Source organism: Rhinolophus sinicus, linkage group LG02 (genome assembly GCF_036562045.2).
Source record: "Rhinolophus sinicus isolate RSC01 linkage group LG02, ASM3656204v1, whole genome shotgun sequence".
Lineage (NCBI taxonomy): Eukaryota > Metazoa > Chordata > Mammalia > Chiroptera > Rhinolophidae > Rhinolophus > Rhinolophus sinicus.
The window spans coordinates 129512714-129532164 of record NC_133752.1 but is presented as its reverse complement, the minus strand read 5'-3'; positions in this window follow the sequence as shown (position 1 = coordinate 129532164).

Here is a 19451-nt window from a genome sequence, read left to right as displayed (position 1 = left end):
GGGTAATGTGGTATAGAGAAGAAATACATTCAAGGGCATATTTTTCAAAAATAAGATTCATGAAACACTAGTACCTTGAGAGAGTTCTTTAAAAAATGAGGGATTCTTTGGTTAAACAAGTTTGGAAATAACTATATTTCCGTTGATTCTAAGATGAAGTGTGTGTGTGTGTGTGTGTGTGTGTGTGTGTATGTGTATGTTTATGTATGTGTGTGTGTATGTATGTGTGAGTGTGTGTGTGTGTGTGTGTATGAAATATATGTGTGTGCACACACACACCCGGTTGGTCCTGATACTCTGGAGAACGCTGACGAATACAGCACCCAACCTTGGTGATTGTTTTTAGACTCTTGCTCCTCAAAGCCTAGCTCTGGATCAACAGCATTGATATCCCTTGGGAGCTTGTTGGAAATGCAGACTCTCAGGCTCTTAGGCCCCAACTCACTACTGAATCAGAATCCACATTTTGACAAGATCTCCAGGTGATTTGTATGCGCATTAATTTTGAAAAGCACTTTGGAGTATTTTGAAGTCTTTGCCTATAATTTGTGTTAGTGAAGAAGAGCACAAAAGAACCTTATAATTATTTAACATTAATACTTCAGAAAAGGCATAATAGGGAGAGTGTAACAAAGGGTTTTTTAAAAAATTTTTTCATAACATTTGGTGAATAATTTTGCAATGACAAGAAGGAAAAAATTACCTTTGAAATTTGTATTCCTAGAAATTTTCTAGATTTACTGGTTTCTAAATGGTAACACACTACAATTGACAACTGATTATCCTTAAGCCTTAATAGGGAGATTTCTGAAATTTATTTTACAAATAAACTTCATGGATATAAACATAAGCACCTCCAAACATTTTAACATTTATTTAGAGTGAATTTCATAACTGGCCTATGATAAACTGTGGCTAATAGTAATGACCATTAAATAATAATATCTTGGATTTTCTAATGCTAATAATAACATTTATATAATTTATATAGCACTTTATAATTTTTAAAGTAGGTTTACATACATCAATATTTCATGAGATTTTTTTCAACAAGCTTGTGAGAAAGCTATAGGGTATTTCTCCTGAAATACTTTTATAATTTTTATATCACTTGCATTTTCATCTTTTTCAAGTCAGAAAAGTCAGTTTGAATTTAAATTTAACAAATATTTATCGACACTGGTTCAATCATTTTATTATTTTCAATTATTTTTAATTCTGTTGCCCAACCAAGACTAGGTTGGTTTGTTGCTGTTGACTGAATTTTGCTCTGCTTTGTATTTTATGTGGCAATGAAATCAAGAGCTACTGCTTTTTTTTAGCCCACTTGCCTCTTTTCTGAGTGCAATGAGGAAATATCCATGTGTGATTCATTTGACAGTCTCTGTTTTTTGTTTCTGAGGAAATAACTCTACTTGGTAATCATCACTCAAAAGTGGCCAGCTATTGGGCAGAGATGAAGTTGCTATTGCATTTGCATGTCTAGGATAAGATTTAATTGTAAGAGAAAATGATATCCTATCACACTGAAATTTTATCTTGCCCAAGGGACATTTAGGCCTGGGAGGATGGCCAAGGGGATGTCAAGGGAGCAGCTGATGCAGCTGAGACTGCGTCTCTGGCCTAGAGATCTGAGCTGCCAGTGCTTAGACGAATGAAGAGGACTAGAACGGACTTGTCTTTTGGTGTAGATAAAACAATATTTTACTTGGAATACAGGAAATAAACTGCCAATTTACAATACTGCATTACAATACCTGGTATTTGGAAAGAGCTTAGTAATGCAAAAAATAAGGAAATTACTTTTTGGTAGTTATTCTACTTCACAGATACATGGATATAATGTCTGATGAGGCAAGATGATTTGGGGGGAGTAGGAGTATCACACAGCTATAAGAGAAAACCTTTTTAAAATTTTTTATTATAATAAATTATGTGAGCAACATCTGGTTGTTTATTAGGGAAGATTTGAAATCCCCTGGTAGATTTTTAAAAGAATTTATAAGTGTATACTTGGGTCAACAATTAGTCTGATTATTCAAAATTTATATTTCTTTGTAAACTGAGTTTAATTGTTCACAAGGGTATAATAGAATGAAAAAACTTTGTTTTTAAGCATGTAAAACCATACAAGCAAAGGGCAAGGAGACAAGGAAAGCTGGTACACAAACATAGACTCATTCCATGCATAATTAAATAAAATGAACTCTTTCATAGATAACATAAAATTGCTAATTATTGCTAATTAATATTAAAACTTCAACTTTTCAATATTTACCATTGCAGTCACTTCCCTTCTGTCATATCCTCTCCATTCTCTCTCCCTGTAGGTTTCTTTCTCCCTGCTTTCAAACAAGTAGGGTTTGCTCCATATTGATAAAATAGAATAAAACAAAACAAAACAAAAGTCCAACCTGACTCTTCTATTTCCTATAGGCACTACTTTGTACTTCTCAGTCAGTTCTTTTCTTGCCCAAAATCTCTCTTTAGTCTCCACACCCAAGGACACTGCTGAATTCTTCTTGAAATATTTTATACTAATAAAAGCACCTAGCACATAGTTGGCACCTAAATACGTGTGCTTTTTCCTTTGTATAAAATCCAAGGCTTTATATTCACTCTGTCTGTGATCTTTTCATGACATTTAATATTGTTGACTTCCATTGGTTGAATTTCTCTCTTTAGGTTTTCCATGTTATCTCACTTTTCAGATTTCTGTGTTATACTGACATTCATTTCCATTTCCAAGTCAATATAACACTGCTATCATTTTGACCATACTTTCTTTGATTTCTTTGGTGACTCATACTTTTCAGCCCGCTCTTTACCCTTAATGAGCTCATCCACGAGGCTACAATCCTCTAAGAAGTGAAAGACTCCCAACTCTGGCTTGTAACTTCTAATCTCTTCACCATGGTCTACTTTTTAAATTTCAAATCATCCATTAGACATTTCCATTTGGATGTCTTACTGTTAGTTCAAATCCAACATTTCTCAATTAGAATTAATCTTCTTTTATTTTAAGTTAGCTGCATTAACTTAATTCTCACTTGCTCATGGCATCAGTATTATTCTCGTCATTCAGATTTAAAACTTTGTTTCACACTTAACTTTTTTTTTTCTTTTCCAATTTTACTTTTTGGTCCATTAAAAAGCCTAATCGGTACCTAGGTTTAGTAAAGCTTTTCTTGGAAAAGGGCTCTACTTGACATTTCATCATTTTTGTCCCACAAACCAATGTTAATACCTTTCCCACGTCTTTGTTAGATCACAATGACACCCATTGGCAGATAGGAAACACATTTCAATTCTGTTAATCTGTGACTAGCAGAATATCCTATCAGAGTTTACCGTTTTTTCCTTAATTTCAAGAGAAGTGCCAAAATTTTGAATTGGAACCCTAAAAAGGATCATCGACCTTCATCTTCCTCCAAAGATACAGGGGTTCGTCAATAAAGGGTAAAAGTGATTCACAGAGTGTTACTTTCCTCGGAAGAGTAACATCTTTGTGTTTGGAGAATGTAAGATCCACAACAGCTCCACACCCTGGGGATGGAAACAAAAGTGGTTTCTGGGGGGAAGGGGTTGACACTGAACCAATCCAAATCTCAAAATGTTGAAAGCTAGGAGCGACAGCTTTGGGAGCTCACCCAAGGGACACTTTTATCCTTAGCACTGAGTTAGCAGACTCCTTCTTCCGTGCAGAGCCGCAGTGGCCTGAACTTGGCTCTGGATTATCAAGTTATTATTTCAGCCGTGGATTGGCACTGACTCTTGGATTTGTAGAATCCAGCTTCAACCGGGCCAACCATATAGCAGCGAGAAGCAATGCACAAGACTCCAATGTTTCCCTCGATTGGATGTGTAAGTGGGCTGTGTGAACACTGGAGGTTTTGGTTGATGGAGGGAGGGTTCCAAAGAAGAAGGTACAGGGCTGCCTACTAATGAAGAAATTAGGGGCTCAAGGTATTATTTAAAAAAGTGAAAGATTTCATTGTATTAACATTCTGAGTTTTTAGGGCATTTCATACCAATTTCTTGTATAAGCACACTGTAATTTATAGGGTACAGGTTTGCTCAGGAGAGTCTTACTTTACACCTGTTACCCATATAATTTTGAATAATTTTCTTTTTCACCCTCAAATGTGTCCTGGTTTGAAAGGGATATTATACTGTTACCCTTTCTATAAACCCCAGTTCTGGGGTCTTGGGCTGAGAAGGGGACTTTTACATCTCAGGAAGAATCCAGATCTTGGAACTTTGTTCCTCAGAAAACAAACCAAACCAAACCAAACCAAACCAAACAAAACAAAAAAACAACCCTGCATATTTTGAATCTACTTGAACAACAACAGTCTACCTAATTAACAAGCTTTCTAACAAGGACCAGGCGGTACCTCACATGTCCGATTTTTTGCAAAGCAGAGAAGTAGGACACAGATTTCCAGCTTCCTCTACCTACCACCCCTGTCCCCCATCCATGGGTCAGATGTGCAAAATCTGTTCTGGTGTGTTTACTCTGCAACCTCAAGAACACAGGGTATGTCTCCTTCAGGCTGTTGTTTTCTAATTGTGTCCTGTTCCCCATCTGCCTCTCTTCTGATATGTCTTGTGGCTGATCACTGCAAACGCAAAAGTGAATTCAGTTGAACTTTGAAAGCTCTTCACTATCTGTACTCAGCTTATGACTATAATCTTACCTATTTTGTTCTTTCAGGCCACGATCAAAGACTACTCCCTCCATAACAGTACAGTCTCAAAGCTAATGGGCATATGATTGATATTGGGATCCTGTGAAAATTAAGATTGAGGCCTGAGATTCTGCATATGTAACTAGCTTCCAGGTGATGTATTTGGTACTGGTCCTTTGGACCACATTTTGAATATCAAGGCTCTATAAGTTCTCATCAAGTGTCTGTATATCAATTTAACCCCATTTCTTCAAAACATCCAAATTATGGTTGCAAAATTTGATTGTTAATGACAGACTACTCATATGAAGTGTATATTTTCTAAATTATTAAATGTTTCCTTCTTATATGCTGTCATCCCAGGTAGACAGAAAGCTCCTTTAGTGCATGCTGGTTCTGTATAACTTTTGTAATCTCTTGCAGTGGAGTTACTCTCCCTTGCACATTGTAGGTCCACACAAAATTTGCTGATTGATTAATTATTCTTAAGAGATTCCTTCTTACTGTTCTATCACATGAGAACTCCTGACACTCATTTAAATTTACAGTTTGGCAAAACAATGTTTTAACAAAATTATAAAATATCTTAAAAAGAGGAAATCTGAACCATCTGAAGAAAATGCTGTATTTGAATTACTAAATTACAATGTTAAAGCAAGAAGTAAAGGTCTTTGCTATATTCAAGATGGTAGAAATCTGAGTAGGCTTTATGAACCATATGTGTCATTGTATTACGTCTTAATTACTTTATATGTGTGCTAGGAAAGTCACAAATCACAAAATTATAGGTTATAATACTGACAATTATTTTCAAACTTATTTTTAAATATTTGATGTCTTGGACACAAATATAATCAACTTGTATGGGGAGATTACATCATCATGGAGTTCCTGTTAAAGTGTTTGAAGAATTTCAAAATTTGATCTACAGAAATAATGTACTATAAACTCTATTCTTTTCTGAACTTTGAAACAGAGTTGGAAACCTCCCATAGACCTCAGAATGTAACAGCCTGCAGAAAGGCTGGTGAAATTTTTAGAATTAAAATGTAGTAAAATGGTCATAAATCCTGACTACAGACTCGGGATCTCTGAATATCACCATGGTCACCTTCGAAGTACTCCACTTGGGAAGCTATGCACCAATGCCAGCACCTAGTCCACCCTTCAAAGCAATTTTGGAACTCTTTTTTTTGGAATGGCCATCAGAGCTGTCGTCATACTACCCTTGATGTTCTGAATGTCATCAAAATTTCTTCCTTTCAATAATATTTCCTTTATCTTTGGGTAAAGAAAGAAATCACTGGGGGCCAGATCAGGTGAGTAGGGAGGGTGTTCCAATACAGTTATTTCTTTACTGGCTAAAAACTCCCTCACAGACAGTGTCATGTGAGCTGGTACATTGTCGTGATGCAAGAGTCATGAAATGTTGGTGAAAAGTTCAGGTCGTGGAACTTTTTCACTTAGCCTTTTCAGCACTCCCAAATAGTAAACTTGGTTAACTGTTTGTCCAGTTGGTACAAATTCATAACAAATAATCCTCTGATATCAAAAAAGTTTAGCAATATCGGTACAACAGATCGTGAACTTAATTGTCAGACTTTCATATATGGTTCAAAAGATGTGCTTTGCCAAGATTTTCCATTTGCCTTTGAGGGAACTTGCCTTCTGTAATTACTAAGCTTTTTATCATGTAAATCTTATCACTTCTTAAGGATCTCACAGTTCAGGAAGTTAATTCTAAGGACTATATATTTTCTCAGCATCCATATGTCGTTCATTCTCTGTGAGATTTTTGCTCAGTTTTGCTTCAGTTTTAAATTAATGAAATGTTCTTTGGGCAAAAGCAGCATTCAATCTATATTTCTCCACTCATACCCTACTTGGTAGCATTAGCAAGAAAGAAATTGTTCTTATCTAGATGTTTCTAGAGATATTCATGCAATTTTCTTGTAAAGAATATAATCATCTATCTTCACTAGCACCAGTGGCATCGCTCTAACTGGAGACTGTGTACTCCTAAAGGTGGGAGACTTAAATAAACTTTGATTCTCCCGTAGATTAATGATAACTGGTATTAACACAGAACAAACAGAGTGAGAAATAGTAAGTGTCACCCTGTTAGGTAAGAATCCTGATTAAGTTGGGAATGAAAATGGCTTTCTAAGTGCTTGAGACTTCAACAAGTTTATAAATTACTAGGAAAACTTCACTAGTCTACAAAATATCAAGGAGACAGACATTAGCATTTCACATCTGCTCTCTTCTGACAGTTATTACAGAAGCTGAGATATGACTCCGCATTCCATATCATGTGATTCAGTCCCTCTCCTTCCGTTCGAGACCTCGGATTGCATATTGTGACTGAATCAAGTATTTATGCAGAAGAGTTATACAGTGAGTGAAATATCAGGGGTTTCAAAACAAAGTTTCTTGGTTTGTCATAAATAGAGTTGGGGTCCTTAAAAGCTGATAAGGACGTTTTAAGAAGTGGAAAATGTTTGAATCGAATTAAAATCTGTGTATACACACATACTCTCTCATACACATGTTTTTGATCCTATTTAAGATGCCAAGAAGGAAGCACTTAAATAGTGGATTTTAATGAAACAGATAAATCAGAAATATGACAGCTCATTCTTATCAGACATGTACACTGAACCTCACATACAATAAAGTAGGAACTCTGAGGTTTAAAAGTCTTTTATGCAGTAAATCAGACTCACAGTATAGATTCAGATACCTTTATATCTATCTGTCTGTCTGTCTGTCTGTCTATCTATCTATCTATCATGTCTATATCTGTCTATAGTAAATAAAATATAATGTGTAGCTTGAGTGTTTTTGAATTGCAAGTTGTGATAAGTAGATTTGAATAGCTGAAGTCATTGGGAAAAAAGCTGTGTTTATGTTATTTTTAACTGGCATTTTGCCGGAGGGCTACATCTTCTATTTGTCCATTATCCACATTACTTATAATAAGTTGACTTTGTTATGTTTGAATTCCCAACACTGATGGTTAAGGGAATATTCTGTAGGTGGAATAGGCCAATCAATAAGCTGGTCCGTGGTGGTGTTTTAGTTCCCATAGGCACCTTGCCAAACACTAGAAGAAACCAAGAACCTATGGATGGAAGCTAACGGAATTACTCCCTAATCAATCCCTCGGTACACTCTTGTTGCTGTGCTCACTGGAAAAAAATGAATAAAATTTCAGTGATGTCTTCCCACCCCAACTTACTACAAGAGTTCAATACTATTTTCTCACTCTCCTGTTTCATATAACTTCCAGTTTAGGACTTGGAACTTTGAATACATTGAAGAAATAAACAGGATTCCTATTAGGGCAGATACATTTTACAAAGACCTGTTGACTTGAGGAACAAAACTATCCTGTTTCTGAACTTTTCACGTATTCAGGTAGACTCTCTATAGGGCTGAATAACTGAGGGGTGACACTAGCTTTCCATGTATGACTTACTTTGTACTTACTGAGTGTCCTTAAGAATATGGCTTTGTATTCACCGCTAAGGATGACTGGATGTGTAATTCTTCTCTCTATATATTGAACTACTCAAGTAGAAGTTCCCTTACTTGATTCTCTATTTCTGAAAGGAAAGGAAAACATTCTCTTATTACCAAGCCCATCTTGAATTTTGATTTATGCTGTCAATGTGTGGCAAGAGTGATTAACTTTTTCTCACTTTATCTTTTCTTTATATCCTCTGGCATGTGGAAAAATATCACTCTGTGTTGCATTTTATTTTCATGCCAGCCAGTTCTTCAATTTTTGCTTGTTTTCCCCAAAGATAAGAAATCTGTGCAAGTAAGGCTTGACCAAATCCTGGAAATCAAAATCTTTTGTTCTCCCCACTACCTAGAAAATCAGGATTGTTCTAACAGAAATAGGGCAGTTGCCTTGAAGAAATTGAATACACCTGGCATATTTTGATTTAATTTTTTGTTTGGTTATTTATGGGAATGTATGTTTGCTGGGAAATTCTAAGTCATAAAGCTTAAGGCAGGTGCCAGCTTCCTCTTATTTAATGATCTGGGTGTGACTCAGCGGTAGGGATTGTTTGTTGCAGCGGTGTTTAGAGGAAACCATAGCGTGGGTCAGGGGAATCAGCTTCCATGTAAATTTAGCCTAAGGAAGGACATTTTTATGGGGAAAAGAAAATTATGAAAATAATAGGTAAAGGTGATTTAATGATAGAAAATACATATTAATAATCTGGATAGATCATGGCTTCAAGGGTTATGTGCCGTCTACATTTTCTAGAGGTTTACAATTCAACTGTCATAGTTTATAATATGAAAAGTATAAGTCCACTGCTACTGGCATTCAACTGAGTACCTCTGAGGAGCTCACACAACTGCTTACAGGTCTTAAATCTGTCTTTATAGAAGGTTCTTGGTGCTGCTCTGCAGACCAACAATGAGGGTTGTCATGAGGCCTCTGAGAGCGAGAGAGAAATGTGATTCTGAGCACTGATGAGCACAGAAATACAGGATTCACAGCTGGCCAGTCTTGCTCATTTTCTTCTAGGTAACCAAGGCTATAAACAATGGGGCGCAGGAATGGCCTAGAAATCAATTTGAGGAATATTAAAAAGGTCACCATGTTGCAGAGTCGTATAGGGCATTACTTGGACTATATGATGTGTTGAAATATGTGTGCCACAGATCTAATGCAATAATTGTGATACAAGAGGGGAACATGTCACCAATATCCTGTTAATTGTTTTTAGAACCGACCGAAACCTGTTTTCAGATTCTCATTTTAAGGTCTTCCTATATTGTGCCTTTGTGTAACTTACTTTGCAGCAATTTTATCAATCTATCTTGATTAAACTTTTTACTTTGAAAAATATTTTAAACTCCAGAAAAGTTACAAGTATGTTACAATTCACCTATATTCACCTATATACACCTTTCGTTAACATTTGTCACATTTACATCCTCTTTCTTCATATATATGCATATGGACACATTCTTATGTAAGAATAAGAAACACACACATCTCCTTATTCTTATATAAGCATTTATTATTTTTGTAGCCATTTCAGTGTAAGTTCAGCTGAAATATCCTAAGAACAGGGACGTGCTCTGGTACAACCTCATTTCTACTTTCAAATTCAGGCAGTAATCTGCGGTGTATTTGTAAGGGTCCCCTGAATTTGAAAATTTAGCTTATTAGTATTTTTTTTTCCTGAGGCGATGGACTCCATAGTGATGGACTCCACATGTCTGTCTATAACTGTTACTCCAAATGAAGGTCACCTTGCCACTCATAGCAACTTCCCCAGTTATTCTTATATGTACTTTCTTTTCATCTTTACGTATTGTTTGTTCCTTTTACATTTCCCCTCACAAGTGATGTTTTTTAAAGGCCACTTATGGCTGTTCTCTGTTTACCTAAGCAACTTAATTACATTTCTTAGAGCCGCATTGCTTATTTATGGCTATATGCCTAGAAAAAGATCTAGGAGACCTTTGGCAGTTTGGTGGTGACTATTATTTCCTCCAGTTTGGGTAGGAGTATACTTCATTCAAACTTAAGGCCTTCCTAGAGTAAGTAGTTCAGTAGCTGGTGTGGTAATTAACTTTATGGCTATTTGAAAGAGCACAGGCAAATGCAGGCTGGTAGATCACTCTTGGAAAGCCTTTTCTTGTCAGCAGTTCAGCACCTGATGTTTTGGCTGGCAACTCAAAGCTCTTTTTGGAGCTTCTCCCTGGAGTTCCTAACTGTTAAAGCACAGAAATGCCATTGGTCTTAAAGAAGTCTCAGAAAGAAAATGTAGTTTAGCAGTCTGTTTCAGAACTTTTCAAAAGCAATTGCTAAGTGGAGGCAGGGTCTCGTACTATTAGAAAAAAAAAAAAAAAGGAGCTTATCTCCTAAAGATCCTCCCTCAAGGATCCAGGTTAGTAGCCTGAAATCAATTCAAGCAGCTAAAAGGATGAAAGGCAATTTCATGGTCTGGGGTGTATGCTTTTGAATGCTCGGGTTGGGGGTTTTCTTTGGCTGCCTGACTAGAGGCAAAGATTAGTGACACAGTGCTTGCTTTCAGGATCTCTGCTTCTCTGCTTTTCCCTGGAAGGAGCCCAGGGGTTCCTTAATATCTGTAGTTTAGGACGGACAGGGTTTACATAACTACATTCACACCAAGGCACCAAGAAGAACCATATTTGCCTTTTCAGAATGACCAGGTTTTCTTTCTTTAAGCAACTCTTTGGGAAAGCAAATCAGCACAGTTGTGTAGCCAGAGAGGGAAAGCTTTTCATCAAAAGCTCTGGCTCTTTTTTTATGCCCTGGATCTGGTGGCTGGGTTGGAGGAGAAAAGGGAACCTGTTTATTTTCCTGAGGTTTTTCTGCAATCTAATACAGTAAAGGAACTTTTTACAATCACATCCATAACCACAGTGCCCATAGATTTTCATTCTGAATCCCAATGGTTACTCTGACCAAGTTAGTTGGGATAGGTCAAAAAACATATCACACACACACAGTCCTTCTGTAACTTTACTTTTGAGAATTGGATTCAATAATTTTCTTTTTATAAACTTGCTAGAGCCACAACACTTTGCTTTTATTTTGGGATAGGTTCCTTTTAAAAACGAAAAGGGAAACAAATCTCAAGATCGTTAACACTTAATCCAGGGCCTGACACTTAATAGGACAGTGGTTCTCAAACTGTGATCACTGGACCTGCAGCGTCCGCATCCCCTGGAAACTTGTTAGAAATGACTGCTAGAACCACCATAGCAGGAGCTCAACAGATGTTTGCTGGAGATAATGCTGATTTCTTAATTCTAATGGAGAATGATGCCACTAATACCATGTTGTAAGGGAGTGGTTCCCAAACTGCAGTGCACGTCAGAATAATCGGGAAGGCTTATTGAAGTACAGGGTGCTGGCCCTATCCCCCATCATTTCTGAGTCAGTAGTTCTGGGGATTCCACTTTGAGAACTCTTGGTCGAAGATGGTGATTCTCAATCCTGGCTCCACATGAAAATCACTAGGAGGTGCTTTTAAATGTAGAAAAGACAGGGCTGCACCCCAGACCAGGTAAATGAGAATCTCTGTAGATGGGAGTGAGCATGGTAGCCTTTAAAATTTCCCAGGTGATTTTACTGAGCAGCCAAGTTTGAATTCCATTGCAGATCATAGCACAAGGAGTGGTCCTCAATCCTGGATTCCCATTAGAATCCTCCAGAAGGCTTTAAAAACCCTGAAGCCTTGAGGCCAATCCTTGAGATTCTAATATAATTGGTTAGAATCTAACCAGGTGCAACATGGGCATTACAATTTTTGAAAACTAGCCAAGTGATTCTTATATGCAGCTAAAGTGAAGAAACACTTCTCTCAGAGGTCCAAGATGGTGGATTAGGTAAATGCTAAGCCCACTGCATCCCAGGATCACACCAAAATTACAAATAAATTGTAGGACGACTAACTTCAAGAATCATCTGAAAACTAGCTGAACAGAACCCCTATAACTAAAGATATAAAGAAGAGGTCACATCAAAACTGGTAAGAGGGAGGAGATGAAAAAGCGGACTGACCCCAATTACATGGATGGTGGTTGAACACCAGGAGGGATGCCTCAGTGGCAGAGTTCCCTCCAAAAGAGGGAGTGGTTCTAGCCCCATACTGGGCTCACCAGCCCAGGGGCCCTATGCCAGGAAGAGGAATTCCCACAGCACCTGGCAGTGAAAATCAGTAAGGAACTCTGTCTGCCAATCCCAGTGGCGGGGGAAGGAGGCTGGAAACCCAGACACCCTCTTATAGAGCCGACACATGGACTCTCTCACTTGCAAACACTGATCTGCTTTCTGGTGGAGGAGAGGCAGCTTGGGAGGCCCAGGGACGTGCCTGAGTTGTGTGGCTTCAGAGTGGGAGCTTGTGGGGACAAAGCCCCTGAGGGCAGTTTCCAGGCTGGGAGTCGGTGAGTTGGCAGAAAAATGGACAGCAGGTCGCATGTCGTGTGAATCCAGCCCTCAGTGAGACTATAGTGGTATGACTCCCCTACCTATGGCTCCGTGGGTGTTCCTTTTTGGCCTCACCATATCCTGCGTACTTATGTGGGGAGTGGGACCAGAGACCCCGCAGGCCGCCCTGCATGACAGAGCTAAGGGCACAGGAGCCATTGTTGTTCCTGTGTGGAGTCTGACACACCTGTGGCCTATAGGAGGGCACCATCTTTTCAGTGTTAAGCCCACACCCAAAGGGCCAAGTCTGGAATCACATTGGTCTGGTGCAATCTGTGTATGTGCACCACCTTGGTGACACCCTGGATCCCTGCCCCCCACACAGCTGGTCATGCATTACCATAAAAAAGAACCAGTCAGAAATAAAGAATACAATAACTGAAATGAAGAATATACTAAAAGGAATCACCAGCAGATTAGATGAAGCAGATCAAATCAGCAATTTAGAAGACAACGTAGCAGAATACACCCAATCGGAACAAAAAGAAAAAAGAATAAGACAGTGAACGTAGTTTAGGGGACCTGTGGGACAACATTAAGCACAGCAACATTTGCATCCTAGGGATACCAGAAGGAGAAGAAAGGAGGCAAGGGATCAAGAACATATCTGAAGAAATAATAATCCAAAATTTCTCTAACCCGGTGAAGGAAATTGACATACAAGCCTAGGAAGCACAGAGTGTCGTAAACAAGATGAACCTAAATAGGTCCACACCAAGACACAGCATAGTTAAAATGGCAAAAGTTAAAGAGAAAGAGAGAATCCTAAAGGCAGCAAGAAAAAGACAACTAGTTACAGGGAGCTCCCGTAGTACTATCTGCTGATTTCTCAACAGAAACTTTGCAGGCCAGAAGGGAGTAGCTGGAAATATTTAGAGTGATGAAAAACAAGGGCCTACAATCAAGACTGCTCTACCCAGCAAAGCTATCATTTAAAATTGAAGGAGAGATAAAGAGCTTCCCAGACAAGAAAAAGCTAAAGGAATTCATTACCACCAAGCCAGTATTACAAGAAATGTTAAAATGACTTCTTTAAACAAAAGCAAGTTGAAAACAAACAAACTAACACATGAAGATTAAAAAATATATGAATAATAAAATGGCAATAACTATATACCTATCAATAATGACTTTAAATGTAAATGGATCAAATTCTCCAATAAAAGACATGCAGTGTCTGAGTGGATAAGAAAACAAGACCTATGCATATGCTGTCTACAAGAGACCTACCTCAGATCAAAAGACACACACAGACTGAAAGTAAAGGGATGGAAAAAGATATTTCACATAAATGGAAATAAGAAAAGAGCTGAAGTAGCAATACTTATATCAGACAAAATGAACTTTAAAATGAAGACTATAATAAGAGACAAAGAAGGACATTACATAATAATAAAGCGATCAAACCAACAAGAAGATATTACTCTAGTAAACATTTATGCACCTAACATAGGAGCAACTAAATGTATAAAGCAAATATTGACCGACATAAAGACAGAGATCAACAGTAACACAATCATAGTAGGGGACTTTAACACCTATCTCACTGACACCAATAGACAGATCTTCCAGACAGAAAATCAACATGGAAACAGTGGACTTAAATGACGCACTAGACCATATGAATTTAATTGATATTTTTAGAGCATTTCATGCCAAAGCAGCAGAATATACATTCTTTTCAAGTGCACATGGAATATTTTCCAAGATAGACCACGTATTAAGCCACAAAACAAGTCTCAATACATTTGAAAAATTGAAATCATACCATGCATCTTCTCTGATCACAGTGGTATGAAACTAGAAATGAATTACAAGAAAAAACTGAAAACACACAAACACATGAAGGTTAAATGCTACTAAATAATGAATGGGTCAACAATGAGATCAAGGAATAAATCAAAAGATACCTTAAGACAAATGAAAATGAAAACACAACAACCCAAAATTTATGGAAAACAGTGAAAGCAGTCCTAAGAAGGAAATTCATAGCAATGCAGGCCTACCTGAAGAAACAAGAAAATCTCAAATCAACAGTCTAACTTTACACTTAAGGGAACTAGAAAAAGAACAGCAAAATAAGCCGAAAGTGAATACAAGGAAGGAAATAATAAACATCATAGCAAAAATAAATGAAATAGAGACTAAAAAAACAATACAAAAGATCAGTGAGACCAAGAGCTGGTTTCTTGAAAAGATAAACAAAATTGACACTCCTTTTACCAGACTCATCAAGAAAAACAAGAGAAAGCCCCAAATAAATAAAATCAGAAATGAAAGAGGGGAAGTGATAAAGGAACCCACAGAAATACAAAAAAAAAAAAAAAAAAGAAAAAAGAAAAGAAAATGCTACAAGCAACTATACGCCAACAAACTGAACAATTTGGAAGAAATGGATAAGTTTCTAAAAGCATGCAAACTTCCAAGGCTGAATCAAGAAGAAACAGAAAATCTGAACAGACCGATTACTACCAACAAAATCAAATCAGTAATCAACAAGCTCTCAACAAACTAAAGTCCTGGACCAGATACCATCACAGGTAAATTTTACAAAACTTTCAAAGAGAATTAACACCTATTCTTCTCAAACTATTCAAAAAAAAATCCAAGAGGCTCCCAAGCTCATTTTAGAAGGCCATCATTACTCTGATTCCAAAATCAGACAAAGACATTACAATAAAAGAAAACTGTAGGCTGATGTCACTAATGAACATAGATGCAAAAATCCTCAACAAAATATTAACAAACCAAATTCAGCAATACATTAAAATGATCATACACCATGATCAAGTGGGATGCGTTCCTGGTATGCAAGTTTGGTTCTATACATGCAAATCAATAAATGTGATACAGCACATAAACAAAATGAAAAATAAAAATCATATGGTCATATCAGTACATTCAGGAAAAGCATTTGACAAAATCCAGCATCCATTTATGATAAAAACTCTCAGCAAAGTGGAAATGGAGGAAACATATCTCAACATCATAATATATGACACACCCACAGCTAATATCATACTTAATGGGGAAAAGCTAAAATTGTTCTCCTTAAGATCAGAAACAAGACAAGGATGCCTACTTTCCCCACTTTTATTCAGCATAGTACTGGAAGTCCTAACCACAGCAATCAAATAAGAAAAAGAAATAAAAGGCATCCAAATCAGAAAGGAGGGAGTAAAACTCATTATTTGTAGATGACCTGATACTATATATATATAGAACCACACAGATTCCACCAAAAACCTATTAGAACTGATAAATGAATTGAGTAAAGTAGCAGGATATAAAATTAATATTCAGAAATCAATTGCATTTTTATACACCAATAATGAACTACCAGAAAGAGAAATTAAGAAAACAATTCCATTTACAATTGCATCAAAAAAAAAAAAAAAAACACAAACAAACAAACAAACAAAATAAACAACTTAGGAATAAATTTAACCATGGAAGTAAAAGACCTGTACTCAGAAAATTATAAGACATTGAGGAGAGAAATTAAAGAAGATACAAATAAATGGAAACATATACCATGCTCATGGATAGGAAGAATTAATATAGTCAAAATGTCCATACTGCCTAAGACAATATACAGATTCAATGCAATCCCTATCAAAATACCAATGGCATTTTTCACAGAACTATAACAAATAATCCTAAAATTTATATGGAACCGTGAAAGATCTTTAATAGCCACAGCAATCTTTAGAAATAAGAACAAAACTGGGGGTATCATGCTACCTGATATGAAACTATACTACAAAGCCATAGTAATCAAAACAGCATGATATTGACATAAAAAACAGGCACTTAGATCCATGGAACAGAATAGATAGCCCAGAAATAAATCCATGCCTATGTGGTCATTTAATCAATGAAAAAGGTAGCAAGAATTTACATTGGGGTTAAGAGAGTCTATTTAATAAACTGTGCTTGGAAAACTGGACAGATACATGCAAAAAATGAAACTGGACCAGCTTCTTATGCCATATATAAGAAAAAACTCAAAATGGATTAAAGACTTAAATGTAATACCTGAAACCATGAAACTCCTAGAAGAAAATATAGGAAGTAAACTCTCAGACATTACCCTTAGTAAGGTACACAAAAGAGAAAAATAAACAAATGGGACTACATCAAACTGAAAAATTTTTCAGAGCAAAGGAAACCGTTAACAAAATGAAAAGACATTCTACTGAATGGGAGAAGATATTTGCCAATGATTCATCTGATAAGGGGTTAGTTTACAAAATTTATAAAAACTCATGCAGCTCAACACACACACAAAACAAACAATCCAACGATAAAATGGGCAGAGGACCTGAATAGACACTTCTCCAAAAAGGACATACACACGGCCAACAGACACTAATCATCAGAAAAATGCAAATGAAAACCACAATGAGGTATCACCTCACACCTGTCAGAATATTCTTATCAATAAATCAACAAACAAGTGTTGGCAAGGATGTGAAGAAAAGGGAACCGTCATGCACTGTTGGTGGGATAGCAGATTGGTGTAGCCACTATGGAAAACAGTATGGAGTGTCCTCAAAAAAAATTAAAAATACAACTACCTTATGACCCAGGAATCCCACTCCTGGGTATTTATTCAAATAATTCCAAAACACTAATTAGAAACAAAATATATGCACCCCTGTGTTTACTGCAGTGCTATTCACAATAGCCAAGATATGGAAACAATCAAAATGCCCAGCAATAGACGATTGGATAAAGAAATTGTGGTACATTTATACAGTGGAATATTACTTTGCCATAAAAAATGAAATGTTACCATTTGCAATAACATGGCTGGACCTAGAAGATATTATGCTAAGTGAAATAAGTCACACTGAGAAAGACAAATAGCATATGATCTCACTTATATGTAGAATCTAAAGAACGGAATAAGCGAACAAATGAAATAGAAATAGACTCATAGATACAGAGAACAAATTGATGATTGCTAGATGGGAGGGTGTTGGGGGGATGGGTGAGAAAGGTGAAGGGATTAGAAAGTACAAAACAGTGCAATATGGTATGGGGAATATAATCAATAATGTAAAGAATATGTAGCATGTCAGATGGGTACTGGACTTATCGGGGGGAATCACCTCATAGATTATGTAAATGCCTAACCATTATGCTGTACACCTGAAACTAATATAAAATAATATTAGATGTCAACTATAATTAAATATATATATCCACTTCTCTAAAGCTATCCTTTCAGCTGTAAGGATTTCATGATTTTCACATAATCCTATGTAAAGGACATAACATGCAAGGAAAACAAACATTCCTATTGAGAAGTACTGATTTATTGTACAGTCATTTTTATGGTTTCCGAGTTTATGCTGAACTGACTTCGTTAGTTGTGAGAGTTGGTATGTCTATAGCAACTTAGCTAATTTCTTAATTGAAGCCTTATATCAAATATCCATAAAATCCACTTTCAAACATACTCACTTGTAATAGTTGTTGTCTTTTGGACAAATACTCAAAGGGAGCAGGAATAATTTTATTTATCATCCTTTCAATTTATTCACATATTTTCTTGCCAGTTAATGTTTTTGTTCTCTGTATTTTATCTCCATCACAGTAAAGTGTAGTAGAGTGGAAACATAGATGAGTAAAGGACTCTGGCCCTGTCACTATAATAGATGTTTATCTGTCTGGTTTGGTTGATCGGTTATAAATTTATACAGCATTAAGGATACAGTACACAGTGGAGCAAGACCACACAGAAATGACACTGAGCAGCCAGAGAAGCCCCTCACATCAGTGGACTGCTGAGTCAGGAAAGTATCAATAAAGGTTTAGAGGTCCGGACCCTCGCCTGTGAGGCAGATTCCCTTCTGGAGGGGAGTGAGGGGTCAAATGATGTTTATCAGAGTCACAAAATACTTGTGAACATTAACAAGGTACGCATTAAGTTGACTTATACCTGTGGAAAACTGCCTTTGTGGTACTTACAGTAAAGTATGTCTTCCCTCCCTTAGCTCCACAACAGCCACCAATTAGCTGTGTGGTACTGAGCAAGCGGCTTAATTTTTCCATGCCTTAGAGTTCTCATATGTGATGTGATATTCGTCTTGCAGGGTTACTTTGAGGAATAAATGAGGTAACATCGTCGTAGTCTTTTCAAGCTGTTAGAATGGAATACCACAGACTTGGTGGCTGAAACAACAAACATTTCTTTCTCATAGTTCTGGAGGCTGGGAAGTCCAAGATCAAGGTGTCTGGTGAGGACAAGCTTCCTGGTTCATAGATGGCCGTCTTCTCACTGGTCCTCACATGGAAAAGGGGGCAAGGGAGCTCTCATTTACAAGGACACTAACCCCATTTATGAGGGCTCTACCTTCATGACTTCATCAGTTCCCAAAAGTCCCACCTTCAAATACTATCACATTGGGGATTCAGTTTCAACATACAAATTTTGAGCTTTGGGGTGACACATTCAGTCTATGGCAAACATGCATTTAACCTGGCATCTGATTCTGTGAGGTTAGAAATATTGTTTTTTTCCCCTTTTCTGATGTTATTACTAGATTCCCTTATGTCACTCTTTCCTTTGTCTTTGATCATCATCATCATCATCATCAACAACCAAAAGTGTCATTTCTCTTCCTCTTCCTCTGATTCTCTCCCTTTCTCTCCTCCCCCTCCCCCCCCATTTGTTGAGCTGCAATGTCTTGGCCAATCTGCCAGGCACTTGGGGATACAGGGATAAATAAGCTATAGTTCCTGCCCTAAACACACCC